This window comes from Lycorma delicatula, chromosome 10, assembly GCF_047948215.1.
Source record: "Lycorma delicatula isolate Av1 chromosome 10, ASM4794821v1, whole genome shotgun sequence".
Lineage (NCBI taxonomy): Eukaryota > Metazoa > Arthropoda > Insecta > Hemiptera > Fulgoridae > Lycorma > Lycorma delicatula.
In genome coordinates this window covers 29,325,354-29,343,333 of record NC_134464.1, presented here as the reverse complement: position 1 = coordinate 29,343,333, position 17,980 = coordinate 29,325,354, and the positions used below count along the sequence as shown (strand labels likewise).

At 29.8% G+C, this 17,980-nt stretch overlaps 1 long non-coding RNA gene across 1 annotated transcript; it reads left to right on the top strand.

Moving 5' to 3' along the window:
* The first annotated feature begins 3,080 nt into the window (after nucleotides 1-3,080).
* On the top strand, nucleotides 3,081-15,838 carry LOC142331730 (uncharacterized). The gene is made up of 3 exons (XR_012758070.1): nucleotides 3,081-3,389; nucleotides 9,624-9,768; nucleotides 15,574-15,838. It is a non-coding gene; the product is annotated as an uncharacterized LOC142331730 (long non-coding RNA).
* The last annotated feature ends 2,142 nt before the right edge of the window (nucleotides 15,839-17,980 follow it).

Sequence of the window (17,980 nt, the reverse complement as noted above, 5' to 3'; positions counted from 1 at the left end):
GCTTACAAAAGCAGAGTAATGCTTACAAATTACAGAATAATCAAACGGCGTTGATTTCAGATGTTAATAAACTGCTAACCTAAGTAGAAGTTGTGCTGCTTCAGTGTACAACGTGATTCTCGAGTATGAATCTACTAATGAATTACGGTCTCCAAAGAAAATAAAACCCCGCATGTCAATTTAGAAAAAGGTGAGATTTTAATAAAAACGCGATTCGTAAAAAAATTACACGAATTTGAATTATTTAGAAATAGTTTACCGGTGTATTATGTCCTTTGGAAGAGAATTCGGTTATTGTCTTCGACAACGCTTCTTATCATTAAACGAAAAGAATTCTAGCCGTGTTATATAAAAACAATGATATCAAAATCTGGCTTAGTTCAAAAGGAATAATTTTTGAAAAGGTTTAAGTTAATGTTCAATCATTGCAAAGGGTTTCGAGTATTAAAAGTAATTATAGTCCGTTTAAAATTGGTTTGACACACAACGCCATATTGGTAAGTAGTGTTTTTATTCGGCTCCTAACGAATGTGTTTGCCGGCCTCCGTGGCGCGAGTGGTAACGTCTCGGACTTTAAGCCGGTGGTTCCGAGTTGGAATCCCGGTCAGGCATGGCATTTTCATACGCTATAAATCACTCATATCATCATCTGAAGCAATGCATAACGGTGGTTAGAACAAAAAAAAAACGAATACTTAGTTGTGTGGTTTCAGTGTTACTATTTATGAATTTCGTTCCTTGCTTTTACATAACAAAGAAATATATATATATTAATGTTAACTGATTTTCAAGTTTATAACTATTCATATTTAACTGAATTTTACAAATAATTTAATTTTACATAACAAATATAATGTTTAAAACATAATTAGAGAATTGATTTTAATAAAGTTATATATTTCGTTAATTGAATTATAACATCCTGCTTTACTGAACCAAATTAGTTTTTAACCAATGTGGTTATGATAGCATAACATATGTTCGAAACAACCAATGTTGTTCCGAAATATATATATATATATTACTAATCTCCGGGACCACCGTTCGGTATTGCTTCAAAGCATGAGATTAATGACAATCTTTTTAGCGTGTGAAAACACCATGTCTGTTCGGGATTCGAACCAGGGACCTCCGGATGAAAGGCCTAAACACTACCACTCGAGCCACGGCTGGCTGTTTCGAGATAATTAGCAACGGGGTTTTTGGTTACAGTTGATAGATACACAATTTCTGTTTGATTATTTATTTCAAATTTAATTGTTTATAACACTTTCTTTTACTTAAAAAATATCAAATAGTAGAGGCAATTTGTCATCAAAATAGGCTGTATTTGAAAATCCTTACCTACCGATTGATCTTTTGTCCATGCGTTAGAGGTGATGAGGGAAGCTTAACTCCAGATTTTTAACATCCCCCTCCCATAGATTTTCGAAAAACAAATAGTTTTTGAAATGCGTTTTTCTCTGAACTATGCACTTTAGAGAAAAGTTTTTCAAACAAAAAATGTAGAGGACATTCTCCTCTACAATTAATGTCTTTGAAGTTATGCCATATAATTTGAAATTGAAATTGAAATACTACGTGGCACTGAAGTTGTAATATATTGTATACAAGAAGGCTTTTGATTTAGTATAACTCGCGCATAACCCCACCATTGAAACTTTAAAGTCGTTTTAACGAAGGTTCTAAAGATGTTCTGTTAAAATTTCAACCTTTTAGGATTTATAGGAATAAAATGGCCGCTTTCAAATAAACTCAAATTAATTTCAAATAAACCACATTTTTATTCATAATAGCTGGTAAGAATAATTAAAAATAAATGATAATTAGAACTAGAATAATTAAAAATAATACCATATCTCATTTCTTTCCAAAAAATGGGATATGGTACTGTTTATAAATGGGAATGGAAAGTATATCTGGTCAATATACTTGAGCCTTGGTCTTCCTGTAAGTTCCAATTTTGCAATTAGATGTTGATCGTTCTCTGCCAATAGCAAATCTCACCATATCTACTCTTTCTCCTTGTAACTTTACTTCTTCCAATTCCCACAATCTCTCTCTTACCTCATTCAGCTCTTTCTGTATGTAACCACTGAACGAACAGGCGTATAATGTGCAGCCTTACCGTACACCTTTACCGACTTGCATGATGTTTTCCACATCCTCTCACTACCGTTTCACCAACGTAAAAACTATATATATGTCTTCTCACCAACTACCTTCAGAATCACAAAAAGCTTGTCCAATTCAATTTCTCAAAAGCTTTTTCTAGGTCTATGTAAACTAGATATGTGTCTTTATTTTTCATTAATCTCTTTTCAGTGAAAATATGCAATTATAGAATACTTTTTCCGTGTTTTTTTGTGAACCGGAATTGGTAATCAGTAAGCAATTCTTCTATTTTTTCCTTAATCCTTCTTAACATTATTGAGGTTAGTAATTTGGATGCATATGGTACTAAGCTAATTGTTAACTGTTGTTCATTTTCATTATTTAAAAAAAAAAAATTATAATTTTAATTTAAAAAAATAAAAATATAATACCTAAATTTATATTTATATTGATGAGCGACAGTAGAAATTAATTAGATTCCAGTAGTCATTAATTAGATTTGTGTTATTAGTGTTAAGTTATGTGTTTTCTTATTACAGATAATAAAGCTTGATTAATATTTGTTCATTTAATTTCATCGTTTATCATTATTAGAAAGAACAAATTTATATTACGTAGATGTTTACTTGAACAAATTGATTGAGCAAAACACTTGAAAGAATATTTATGTTCAGTAATAGGTAATATGTTATAGTTACCATTATAATTATATTGTAATAGGTATAATGTTCAGTAATAGATTATCCACAGAAGTTAAACATAGTCAGACGTGACCTGCGTCATTTATATACATTAATACTGATATGAAAATACGGTAAACTAGCTGAAATGAATTTGAATAAAAATGCTATTACTATTTTTTTAGTTTTTACTTTAATAAACCCTATTTAATACGTATATATATATATATATATATATATATAAAATAAGCGTACACAATTAATAGTTTTGTAACATTCGTCGATATTCTGTAATGTAGTGTTAAGGATATGACATGGTTACTACCAACTGGTTTTTTATAAGTTTTTAACTATTTTCAAAATTCACATTACGTGTAAGAAATTTACGAAAAAATAAAACTAAGGTCAAATATAATAGAAAAATTTTTATTTTCTACACGAACTATTCCTTGAAGATCACAAAATTCTCATACTTAAAAAAAACAACTTCCTGGCTCAGAATAATATAGCTTTTTAGTTGGACGTCATCTTTTACTAAGCCGATCGAGAAGTTTTACTGACGTGAGTGCGTCTTTTTAATACGTTAAACTAGAGGTAACTAAATAAGAAGGCTAATTAATTTATTGTTTATTATGAATGTTTGTTGTAAAAAAAAAAAATTATTTCTTTTTTATATTAATTTCATTTCTTTTTGTTTCGATAAATACCGTTTGATTATTAACGAAAAAATTCTTAAGGTCAAACCTGGTAATCTTCTTTAGGTTTCAAAATTAGAAGGATTTTCCATAATGGAAAATTTAATTTTGATAGAGAATTGTTCCATTTACTTTGTTTTTACACAAGAAATAAAATTCCAACTGAATTTTCACGAATGAACACTGTTTAAAAGAATCATGAGAATACGACCTGCAATTGAAATAGTATTGCTAATAGAGCAGGCGTGATTCAGATCTGTCCATGTGTCCAAATACAATCTTGTTCAGCTGTATTAAGCAAGACCCCATTGGTCCTAAAATATCCTTGTTTAAATTTATAAATCAACTCTGTAAACCTCATCCAAGAAATATTATAACAAAATAACACCCCCATCACGAATTCTTTTCTCCTGGTATATGAAAGAAGGGGAATAAAATGGAAAATAGTGATTTATTATTAAGGAAATATATTAACAGGGAAGAACAAAAGATATATTTTATAGCTTAGTTTGTTTTTAATAGCTAAGTCTTTTATCTATTTTATTATTAAAATTTTACAGAGGTGAATAGAGCCAGGAGTAAAAAGATAGAGAAAAACTATTAATTATTATAATAATTAATAAAAAAAAATAGGCTTTTAGGCTAAAAAATAGGCTAAAAATAGGCTTTTAGATAGTGAAAGACACTTACTGGAATTACCTGGAAAAAAATCCTAATTCTTTAAATAAAATTAAATTATAACTGTTATGTAATTATAATATGAAGTAATGCAACATATATATTATAAATAAATAACTTGTTAATATATTACATGAAATTATATTAAACTTTATTTTATAAAAATAAAAATAAAATTAAAAATAATCCAGAGACAGAGAAGAATTTTAGACAATCCTCAATCATTCATACTATATAAAAATATACTTTCCATTCAGGCTTATCAGCTTAATGCATTAATTTTAAATGTAAATCCTGCCATATTTTCAGTAAAAAAAAAAATAATGAAAAAATTAATCATGATCGATTATGTAATAATAATATTAGTCAATCTAGAGACTTGGTAATGCTATTTTGGCTTGGGCATATTTACAAAATCTAAAATGTTGATAAGTGGGCGCATCTGCCAAGAAACCAGTTTTATTATCTATATAAAGTACATTTACCTTCTCTCCTATCGAAATACATATATGTATGTTACTGTAAATTGAAAATAAATTAAAGAAACAACTTTGTACATGGCTACAATTAATAATACAGCGACAGCGACGTGAGTGTTAAAAAAAAAAAAACATTATGCAGCGATTAAAAATAAGTATTTATAGCTTTACTTTAAACATACCTACACGCAAATTAAGCTGTTAAAATAGCATATAAATTATACTGCGAGCGAATAGTTTATTTTAATTATAATTTGCATTTTAAAGATGCAGCCGTTTGATAGTAGAGACTAACTTAACTTCCATGACTTGAATTTTCTAATTTCCCCCCAAAAAATTACTGATATTTTTATGACTTGTTTACCCTACAGGTAAACAAATCATAAAATTCATAATTCATAATTAGTAAATTTTTTCAATTTATTTCTTGGCAATAATTATTTTTAATAATTTTACACGCCTTATCCATGTTCAAAATATACGTTTATAATCAATTAATATTAGAATTTTATGAAGTGTAAAAGTCTATAAAAAAAGTGTCATCAGTTAAAAGTTATATTCACGGCCAAACAAAAATATACATATTCATTAATAATGTTTTCATATGTTGTCTTTGTAATTAATTTGGTCATTTGTCTGTTTAAAGAACCCTTGTAGGTTCCTTACCTAGAAAACTTGTACAAGTATTTCGGTCGAGATACTTTTATTCTGGAAATTAAAAAAGAAAGTTTGTCTCGAGTTTTAAAATTTCTGAAACGAAATTTTTTTATATAAAGGAAGTCATAAAATAAAATAATATGTTAGGTTCTATAAAACTATTGATCATTTGGAGGCTAAAATTGAGGATAAATTTATTATTATTGGAAAATAAAATTATGAGACCACATATGCACTATTTTTTTCGATAACTATCTGCCATTTTTTCGGCAATACCAAATTCCCGTCGCTATAGAATTTCTGTGGTTTCTGGTAAAAATATTATCACATGTGGTTTTCACAGGCCTCTTTTGAAACTAACTTAACACCATTCAGGGAATTCTGCAGAGACCGAAACAAATGATATCTGATGATGCCAGGTACGCGCTACAGGTGGATGCATTAAAACCTCCCAGTCAAGTTCTCTCAATTTCTGACCGGTCGTTAAAGATGTATGTGGTCTGGCGTTGCCAGTATGGTATACCACACCCTTTCTGTCAAGTTCAGCCCGTTTCTTTTGAATTAATAGGTGCAATCGCGCTAATTGTCAACAATACGAGATCTGAGCCTATCGTTCTGCCTGGCGGTAGCGCTGACGATGCACGATGGTCTGCCAATCCCACCAACCGCACAGCACAACCTTCTTTGGCATCAGTGTGAGCTTTACCACAGACTATGGAGCTTCTCCTCGATTCGACCACAATTTTTTTCGTATATATTTGTCGAAGATTATCCGCTTTTCATCACTTGTGATCAACTACTTAAGAAATGGTTCGATTTTGTTACGCTTCAGTAGGAATTCGTAGATAGAAATTCGAACGAGTAAATTTTTCTGAGCTGATCTTGTGTTACCCAAACGTCGAGTTTCTATTTGTTGCCAACTTTCTCCAAATGGTTTAACACTCTTTAGTGATGGATGTTTAGATCACTGGTGATGTCATGACTGCTTACATGTTGTTGGTATTCCTCGACTTTTGCCTGAACACGGTAACGCTATCTCGTGTGCAAAAAGCTCAATAGTTTTTTTTAGACTATTACTTTATATATTTTTTACTTTCCGATTGAAGTCTTTATTCTCCAGTCCAAAATATCATCGGATTCATTAATTAATCAGCTTATTCTTAAGATCATAAACCTTTTTGTTAAATGAGGAGATCGAAAGGTTTGTTTTAGCCTAGGTTCCCTGTAAGAATCTAAAGATAAACAAACAAGGGAATTGAATTATATGTAAAACAAATTATTAAATTTACCTAAAATCCCTTTCGATATGAAGATTTTTTGTTTTACCTGAAAGTTATTGCTTACTGAAAATTTTAATTTTTTTTTTACACTTGAATCGTGGAATTTGTTAATGTTTTAGGAAATGAATACTTTTCATTTCCTAAAACATATCCGTATTCTGGGACCTGAGCTGCGGTCATCACTAACTCTTCTGCAGATATTATTGAAAATATTTCAAGGTTTTTAAAGAACTAGATTGGTTTGGGAACTTAAATAGTGTAAAATTTTACTGGAATTTCTACTACTGTAAATAACAATACAGCTGTTTATTTTTGATGAAATTTTCGAAAGTTTTACAGAGCATTAGTTCCATTACACCTCGACAGTCGTCAATGGACATTAAAATCACCAATAAAATTAGTTTTTCTTGCGATAGCAATACATTTGACATCAAGATTATTAGTTGGTAGCTTATAAGAAATATAATAATTCTGGTAAGTTTGTATTTTTGAACAACTAACTTGAGAACTTCTAATTTATTCACTTTATTAATTTTTTATTAATTTCCTTTATTGCAAATTTTTTCAATCATACATTATCGTAATCCATCAAAAGACGTATTATATTTTCGTTATATGCATGTAAGGATGGAAGAAATACTTTAATTTAGTTTGACAAAAATTTATTTCCATTATGAAAAACATAATATTTTTCTTAGGCATTACAACTATGATTTTTATTTCTGCGAATAGTTTCCTGCATTCCATAATAATAGGCTAGATGTATACAAAAAATACTTGCTACTGTCATCATCGGGATATTAGATTTTGGGATTATTCTGGAACTTTTAGGAACAAGGATTTTTTATATTTTCTCTAAGTAGTAGACCAAAGTTACCACCACTTCTGGTTGCATCCAGTGTTACCAGGATACATCAAGAAATGTGGTGTTCAACTAAAGTTGAAACTAATATACATCCACTGCAGAGGGAAAAAAGCGTTCAAGAGAATTGTGAATAAATTGTGACTGTAAGAAAATTGTAAAATAGTAAAAATATTTCCCTATCGGACAACAGGAAATATTTTTACATTTGTTTTTTCACTAATTAGAAGATAATAGAAGCCAATCTAGAAAGTCAACAGTTATAATTAGATTAGCTACCGTATGTAACTGCCTTGCTGTTTAACTTTATCGATTCAAAAGGTTTCAGTAATCTAATTGTGTTATCCAGAAGAGATGAAGAGATAGATATATTCGAAGAAGAAGAAGAAGAGATTTTGGATGGACATAATCTGTAAATTTATAGTATCATCATCCAAAGGGAAAATAATTTCACTAATGGCTAAATCAAAATCGTAGGCGAGGTCAATGTAATCCATCATTACATTTTCATATCATACTTCAAATTACTCATTTAATTTGTATTTATAAAATTCTACTTAAGAATGAGTTTATCTTAAGCAATATATAAATTACGTTATTGTTTTTATCTAATGAGGCATATTTTACATTTGTAGAAATAAAAAAATAAAGGCAAAATTAGTACTTGCAAGAACATTATGACAAAATTCGGCCAGTTGAAATTGATAAAAATAACTTTTTTCTTTTTTTTTTTACCTTCTAACGCGGGCCGGATCCTGCAGTTAAGTACTACGCAGTCCAGGGGAGTGTCCTTTACTCTAACGGGCCTCTACGTCTAGGCCCGCCGGTCGGATCTTATTTTGCGCCCGGCTCAAACCCCCAATGTAGGTCCACCAGGCTCGGCCACGCCGTCCCTGGGTCCCCACTCTGGGAGCCGGGACTCGGTCTTTATGCCAAGATAAAGGTAACTTTAGACTACCTTGAGATCACGTTTTGGCTCAGATTTTCATCAAATTTGAAATATTGGTTAAGTGAAGTCAAAGTAGAACAATAACTCACCGGGTTGGTCTAATGGTGAACGCATCTTCCCAAATCAGCTGATTTGGAAGTCGAGAATTGCAGCGTTCAAGTCCTAGTAAAGGAAGCTAATTTTATACGGATTTGAATACTAGGTCGTGGATACCGGGTGTTCTTTGATGGTTGGGTTTCAATTAACCACACACCTCAGGAATGGTCGAACTGTACAAGACTGCACTTCATTTACACTCATATATCATCCTTTTCATCCTCTGAAATAATACCTAAACGGTAATTCCCGAAGGCTAAACAGGAAAAAACTTAGAACAATAAAAGTGCAATTGGTCGTGATGAAAGTAATATATGTAGGAAATAACCTTTAAAATTTGTAAAATAGTGACATTAAGTTACACCTTTGACTCACCTTTGAATTTTATTATCTCGGAATGTACATAATTTAAAGTCATCGTTTTAAAAATTATTTAAAGTCAATGTTTCACGTGAATACTAAATTAATACTTATTTATTATAATTTAATATTTAAAACAATATTTAGAGAATTTTTGAAATAGAACCTTTGATAACAATCGTTAAAAGTTTAAAAAGGAGTCGATTCCAAATCCACTGTACACTCGCACAGCCTATCACTGTATATTAGTAGCTCTACTCAGCTAACAGTTTTATTTTAATGTACTAAAATATAAAGAAAGTATCCCTTTTTACATATTTTTAATGAACCCACATGTTTTTAAATAATACTTTAGGTTTTGCAGTTGAGAAACCTATTTATTTGAAAACATAAAAAATATAAATAAAACAACTCGAATACAAATATGAACTTTATATTTAAAGTTAATAATAAAAATGTATATAATTTTTAGATTATGTAAACATTGTTATTTCTTAATATCATAGCATTTCGACTATTAAATTAAATACAAGTCTTTTCTACTTTAGAACAAACCATCAAATTTTATTGGCATGTTTCTCGGAAATTATATTCATCTAATTAAATATTATTTAAATCTAAAATTCATTACATTTATATATAAATGTATTTCATTTAATTTTTAAATGAAAAAAAAGAAAAACATTTTTACTGCGGAAAAAAAAATTATGTAATGTGTATTATTAAATATACTACAAGTATGAATAATTATTTTCATATAATTTGATTCTAGTACGGAAAACTTACTTCGTAATTATGATTATATCATCTTATTATCAGAAATGAAGATTTAAAACAACCAACTTGAAAAAAAAAACATGTAATGAAGTATAAATAAAACAAATTTATTGGCAAGGAAGTACGCTAAATTTCAAATAGTAAGTAATCACTTCACTTCTTTTATTGTATATGAATAAAGTATTCAATATAAATCTAAATTGGTGCCCAATTATGTTCGTTAATATGTAATCAAAGAAAAGAATAACAGCACTGATTCTGTATTCTCACAGTCGCTATTATTCTCCACATCTTTAAGATAAGTTAAATCAAGTGCTCTCATACTATTTGGAATTTACTTTATTTTTTCAGCGTTGCTGTAGCAAATAAAAAAATCAAAAAAATCTGAATTCACTAAGAAGTATCATATTTGTAAGATAAAAGTTAAATGTTCATTTAATATAGACGAATAGGCTTGTAATAATTGCGCGCGCGCGTGTATTGTATGAAATATATATATATATATATATATATATATATATATATATTACTGTGTATATAAATAATACTACATATGCATTACTGTGAAAGACCAATATCCTGCAAATGTCGATATTCTCCGGTGAATGTCGACACGTACCAAATACGTCGGTAAAAGACCGAAATATTTGCTTATTCGAACCTTCGCCGGCATACGTCGACAAACATAAATATGCTCAGGTGGGCATACATAAAAAAATTTATTTAAAAAGTATTTATAAAAACATTTAATCAAGTGTCCAAAATTTTATAAATTGAAAGGGAAAATAAGATACGCAGAATATGTTAACTTTCTTTTTCCTGTTAAGCCTCCGGGAATTACCGTTCAGTTATTACTTCAGAGGATGAATGAGAATGATATGTATGAGTATAAATGAATCTAGTCTTGCACAGTCTCAGTTCGACCATTCCCTGAGATGTGTGGTTAATTAAAACCCACCACCAAAGAACACCGGTATTCATGATCTAGAATTCAAATCTGTATAAAAGTAACTGTCTTTACTAGGACTTGAACGCTGGAACTCTAACTTCCAAATCCGCTGATTTGGGAAGACGCGTTCACCACTAGACCAACTCGATGGGTTATAAAATGTTAACTGCATGAATGAACGATAGCGATACAAATAAATGGTCAGATGATTCGCCCTTTGTTCAATTTTTTTTTATTAAAAATATTTTTATTCAACTTTCATCATCAGTGCATGCTGAATGCGGTGAATTTGATTAATTGACTCCAATGTTAAAGAATAATATACATAGATAATTTGTATATTTAACCGTTAATTAGACGAGGTTAGCGAACGAAGTGAACGTACGTTATGTTTGGCTTAAATTTAAATTTCCTTTTTATACGGGGGTTTCTCGTATCTATTTACTTTAGAGATTGGTGTTTGGTGATTTTTAAAAATATTTTAGTTATATTTTCGACCCCCACCAGAGATTATCCGTGTTTGTCGACATATACCGGCGAAGGTCCGAATAAGCAAATATTTTGGCCTTTCACCGACGTATTTGGTATGTGTCGATATTCATCGGAGAATATATTAACATTCTCTAAATTCCGTCTTTCACGGTAACATATACACAAAGAGGCTTCGAATAAATTTTCCTTTGTTTAAAATAAGATTTGTGACAGGAAAATTATTTCATAAATTGGTAGCGTTTGTGATATCAAAATCTGATCAGCGTAATGGTCTTGTTTTCACTCAAGCAATAGTAACAAATTTTTTTTGTAACTTTTTTGTAGTAACATGATCATACTTTTAATTTTCTGCAACTAAAATAGTAGAAACGTAAATTTTTTTTTCAACTTATGGGAAACAGAAATAAATAAAATCACAAATTATAAAAGCACAAGCTTTCTCATGAAAGCTTGTGTTAGTATAAATGATAATGATCATGATAGTGTTTGAAATGGGTTCAACAACCCATGAAAACTTTTTAAAACATTTTACTGTACTCGTACATGTTCGAATTGACAGAATTACAACTTAATGAATTAAAGACAGAAGTAGTAATATCAGTAACAAAATATTCTTCATAATACATTTTCTTAAATAAATTAGGAGAATATAAGATGGGTTTTTTTTTACGATCTACGATCAGCAGACAAAACACTAGTCATCGGAATGGTTATCGACACTATCTTTTTGGAAAAACTTATTTTGACAAGAGAAAAAATAAAGAATTTTGAATTGGAGAATTCATTCAAGAAAGGAAAATAGTGAACCAGAAAATGTTAATCGATATCTTTCGTTGTCTATCGGTTGTAATCAAAAGGAAACATTTTGAAAATGGATAATAATACGGCTGACATTCTCATAACATTGCGACAGCATATTCATTGTGATCAAGTACCTAGAACGATAAAATGTAAAGACTTTGGAGCATCCAGTATATTCTCCCGCCTTGGTCGTGATTTTTTTTTCTTTTATCTCGCTTGAAAACATTCTAAAAGGAAAGTTATATAGAATATTGACGATATCATTAACCAGATATATGACGCAGGTTTCTACGAATATATACGAGGAATGTTTTAAAATTATTTTAAATGTCGATAGCAATATTCAAGTACTCAAAAGAAATTTTATTAAAGGAAATATAATTTAAAACATTTTTATGTACATTGTTTTCGTAAAATCATGGTATATCATACAAATCACATACATGTATGATTTTGAATCCTGTATGTTACGTAAACATGTATTGTATTTACGAAATATGTAATATTTATTGTGTACTAAATGTGTGCAGATAAAATTGACTATGATATCTAAGTTAAGATTATGCTATATTAAGGTTTCTGAATAGGTCTTGAAAACCAGGATACTCATCGGTGACTCATTGGGATCAGCAGCAGGGAACGGATGTTTGTTGAGTTTAGCATCTCGATTGTGGTTGATTTGTAATTTGCGAGTCCGGTTTATAAATAAACTGCTGATCTTGGTGATATGACTGACTTTTTCCTGGAAGATATAAAAATTGCAATCCTTGTAATTTGACCTTAAGACTGGTTTTAATGTCTGCTGTCATAAACAATAAGAATTACGTGTAACATACAAAATATCTTTCTCTTTCTTTTAAATGTTATTTAAATCAAAAAATCTTCTTATGCAACGATTTAAAAAAATTAATTTATCAAACATGGTACCGCTGATATGTTAAATAAATAAACAATTCATATAAAAACAACAATTTAAAAACAGTCATGACTGTTTTTAAATTTTAACTATGATTTTTAAACTTTGACTTCAGTGCATTAATTTTAACTCCTTATAATGGCTTCCAAGTAAGCCGAAAATCTAGAGAACATATTAACGTGATGGTAAGGTGGATTATATTAATTTATTGATGTTAAAAATATTTAAAAAAAGTAAAGTTAGGTTGGCATGTATAAGGCTTTCTAACATAAAGAAATGTGTAATTACAGTCTTATAATTCCTGTTCTGTAACTGGGTTTGATATATGTGGAAAAAATAACTTCAAATTTGCTTCATATCTCTAAAACTAATGATTTTCATCATACGGCCAGTTTCTTCCGTTAAAATGTAAAGATGACTAAATAATTTCTGCATTTCAGAAGCTAGAAAAAAAATTTCCTTCTTGTAATTTTTCAAGAATACCTTGTACCAGACAAAAGTATAATTTGTCAATTTTCAGAGGTTTTGACGGATTTCAAGGCTGACGATACTGCAATTTTGCTATCCACGAAAATCCGACTACTTCGTCTCGTTTTTATTCAAGAATATATCACTCTCCTGAAATCGTGGCTTACATATTGGAAAATAAAAATAAACGAAACAAAATCAAAGCACGTCACGTTTATCCTTCGTAAGGAACATTGTCCTCCTGTTTCTATCTTCTATATTCAGATTCCGAAATCTCAAGATGTAAATATTTGGTTTTTCATCTTGATCGACGACTTACTTTGGCGAAACATATCACTTCTAAGCGGAAACAGTTGGATCTCAAGTTTAAACACATGTACTGACTGACAGGACATAGATCTTGGCTTTCAGCAGAAAGTAAATTATTGATTTATAAATCCGTTTTGAAACCAATTTGGACTTACGGTCTTGAATTGTGGGTTACAGCGTGCAACTCCAGTATTGCCATACTTGAACGCTATCAAACAAAAACACTGCGGAAAATGCTCAACATTCCCTGGTACATAAGTAATAACCTTATATATAATGATCTTACTTGCGAACCATTCAATCAGCCTACGGAATCAAAACAAAAACGTTTGGATCAGCACCTGAATTATCTGGCGGTCAATTTGTTAGATAACATGATCAGTCATTTTTCAAGATTGCCGAGGAACAATATTTTTGGTTTGTCTTATCGCTTCAATTAGGTGGACTTTATGGTCTTGCCGTACGGAGTGCTCATCTATTCCAAGCCGCTGGTTCTGTGGCAACTCAATATTAATTCAAATACATCCTATTTTCTTAGTGTTCTATGTTTACTTATTGGTTGTAAAGTCGCTGTGTCGTTATAATAATAAAAAAAAAAAAAATATATATTATTGGGTCGGTCACCTACTACTGTTGGGATTTATGATGCTAACTGATATAAAAAACACAGAACTTTAAGTTATTTAAATTTTAAAGTTATAATTAGGGTATAATTATTACATTATAGAGAAAATTACTATTATTTATTAACTAATTTTTTAGAATATACCGTACCCGTTATTTACTTTAAATTATAAGAATAATAATTAAAAAATTGTAGGATATCTGACGGACTAGATCTCTAATGAGGTAGGTTCATAATTTCCTATATCACGCTTAGCAGCGATGTAACCTACACATTTTAAATTAAAGTTCTCATGGGTTGCAATAAAGGATCATTACATGCTTACATAAGTCATATAAATGCAATCAATTATAAGTGTGTCTAATAATTAATAATACTAATATTATTATTATTATTATTATTATTATTATTATACTGTAACATATATTACAGCCGTCATGATAATAACAAATAATTACAGGCAATTGTTAGTATTTATAAGCAGGAAATTTCCAGCAAAATATTAGTATAACGTTAAAGTATTAAATTTTATTGAAATTAATTTGCACATTACCAAACAGATTCTAGTAAGAAAAAAAAATTATTGATGTAGTTAAAATAAAACTTATCTTTTTTACTGAAGTAAAAAAAAAAAAATACTATTATGCACTTATTATTCTTTCAATTTAATAAAATATTAATTATAGTTTTATAGAATTTGATTTTTATATGATTATATAAATGAAAATAATACATTTTTCAAATATGTAATATTTATTTTATTGCATACATAAATTTTACATAATACTTTTAACTAAACTCTAAAAACTAATATTAACGCGTCCAACACGATTTTCCCACAATTAAATCATTATGTAATTATTTAATCTAACTTTTTTTAATACCACTAAAAAGTAATTTCTTCAAGTATAATGACCCGAGAAAATAGTGGTTAATATTATTTAAACATTTAAATAGGCTAATAAAAAAATCTTTTATTTATTTTTTGACGCTGGTCACTGTAAGAACACAGAAAATAGTAACTTCTGGCTAGTTTTTTAGCTCTCCAATATTCCTTCATTCTTTCACTGTACAGTTTCCTTCTTTCATCCGATCAATTAGGTTAACGCATTCTTTCTTCTCCTTTTGGATCCTTTTGAACTCTAAAAATTTTTTCTAACCACCCTTCTTCTATTAAATCCGACACGTTTATGTTTGTTACAGTTTTTTTTTTGTTGTAATTAATTAATTTTTTTAAATATTACTAAAGATTTAAAAGTTACTGAAAAACTATGTAAATTAAATAAAAAAATCTTACGTGGTTTCTTATAACGGAAATTTATTTGTATACAACTTTCCTATTGGTGTAGGTGGTGAGTTATTAAAACTGTTCTTTATCCTTTCAGCTGAATAGAGAGAAAGTGTCACATCTATGGTTGAATAAAGTCTACATTTAAATTGGCTTGCTGATGCGCATTAGATAAGAACAAAATAGTTCTAATCTATCATTCAGAAAAAAATAAAATAAAATTCAAAAAATAAATATACTTGCAGCATACTTAAACAAAATGTAAATGGGGAAACCAGAACTGCATCTATCAAATTTATAGAAAAAAAATACGGATAAAATTATAAAATTTTGTCAACAATATAACTTTCTTAAAAATGTTTACAGTTTGTCAATTTCCATAGTATGAACAAGAATGAAAAGAATTTTACTCTCAAATTTGAATTTCCATCATAATGTCGAATTAGGTACGCAATAAAGGAAAATTTAACAAATCTTTTAATAATGTGGCATTATTTTAAGAGACGTAATAATAATTGTGATAGAATAGATAACTGTGATAGACATAATAAAAATTGTGTAACATAATGAATGTCTGTAGTTGCGATAGTATTGATCAAGTCGATAGTACGACGGGACTCTATCATCCCTTCGCGAAAAAGACCGAGACCCGGTGTGAGTGCCCTACACAAGTTCTCTCACTAGAGGCATTAGCGTCAAGACCGAGTCCCGGCTTCTGAGATGGGGGGTACAGGAATGACATAGTCGGGCTTGGATACTCCGCCCTAGCGGTTAGAGGCAGGCAATGAAAAGATCTAACCGGCGGGCTGACCTGTCGGACTAAATATATGGCCGGCGGACGGGGAGGCCCGTTTGAGTAGTAGACAACCCCCTGGGCTGTGCTTTGCTTTGTTGTGGATCCGGCCCGGGGGATAGGGTCACAAAAAAAAGAAAAAGTCTGTAGTATGAAATATCTAGGGGTAACTATTGATAGCAATCATTCATGGGAAATATATATTCTTAATCTAATTAATGAAATATTATGTTACGTGAGAAAGTTTTATTATCTTTGGGATTTCTGCTCGACTGGTGTTTCAAAAATAGTTTACTTAGCTTTGGTTGAGTCTCATTTAAGATATGTAATTCAGTGTTGGGGGTGGTGGGTATTTTAATAAAATCCGACCTATAGTGATAAGCTAAAAACATCTTATACATATAATATGTAGAATACCTCTTAAGACACATTCATTCCCGTTTTTTGTGTCTTAAACTTGCTCCCTTCTAGGCATTTATACTTGTTTTAAATACTTGAACTTTTCTTTCTTAGAATTGGAGATAAGACTCTTAATTATAGACTAACTGACCGTGATATTCGAAGCAAGGGTAATTTTGTACTTCCTAGACCCCGGAAGAAGTGTTTTCGTAGATTTTTCACTTACATGGCATCAAAAGTTTATAATTTTTTGCCAAATTGTGTGAAAGATTGTCTAGGTTTAAATTTGTTCAGAATTTCACTTGAGTGCTGATTCATTCAGTATGAAAACGTTGAGTTTTTTTGATTCAATTGTGACTAAAGTTGACAAGTTATCCTAGGGCTTATAGTTTAAAGCGTAAAGCTTAAAGCTTTCGTGAATCACCTTTTGACTTCTAATTACAAACTGAATGATTTTCCTTTTAATATTTTCATAATCTTTTGTAATTGTTTAATATCAACTCAGCAACTTCTGTCTTAATTTATATCTTTATATATCCTTCAATGTTTTAATCATAAATTGATGGTAACTCCTAAACAGGACTTTTGTCCTTAAGGAGTATGTAATTTTCCAAATTATTATTAAATCACAAAAACTATTATTTCATCATAAATTATTGCATCACAGTTTTAAATTAGAAAACTATAGTTACTCTTGTTAGCCTGTTGTAGATCAAGAGAAGAATTTGTATAATTCATAAGCTATGTCTAATTTGTAATTCTGTTGTACGTTGTAAATGATATTGTATTGTTTATCTTAAAAAGTGTATTATTAGTTTGGAAAATAAATTATTATTATCAGTTATCAGACGCCATGAAAATAACCGTGTGTTTTAATTGGTTTACACTAAACGTAATCAACAAAAAACTTCCTTATGTTATTTGAATCAAACCCATTGAAATACAGGCTTTATTGAAATTTATTGTTAATAAGAGTCAATCAGATAACCTACCAATGCGTTTCTCAAAGCAGATACTAATCGTAGTAGATTTTAACGTTTACATAGATCAATAAGTAATAAGGAATGCAATTTCTTTAGTGATTATATCGACTCGTTTATTGACTAAGATTTTTATAAACCTTGAAATCAAGCAGAAACTGATGTACGTATTAAAACGGCTGTGATTGCATCGGATGGAAATGGATAGCTAATTCTTGTCCGATTTTTAACTGCACCCGTCAATTATTTTGATGTGCTTTCAGTGATTACAATATTTATAATCGATGATGGATATTATAACATCGTTGATGGATGTGATGTAATAATCAGCT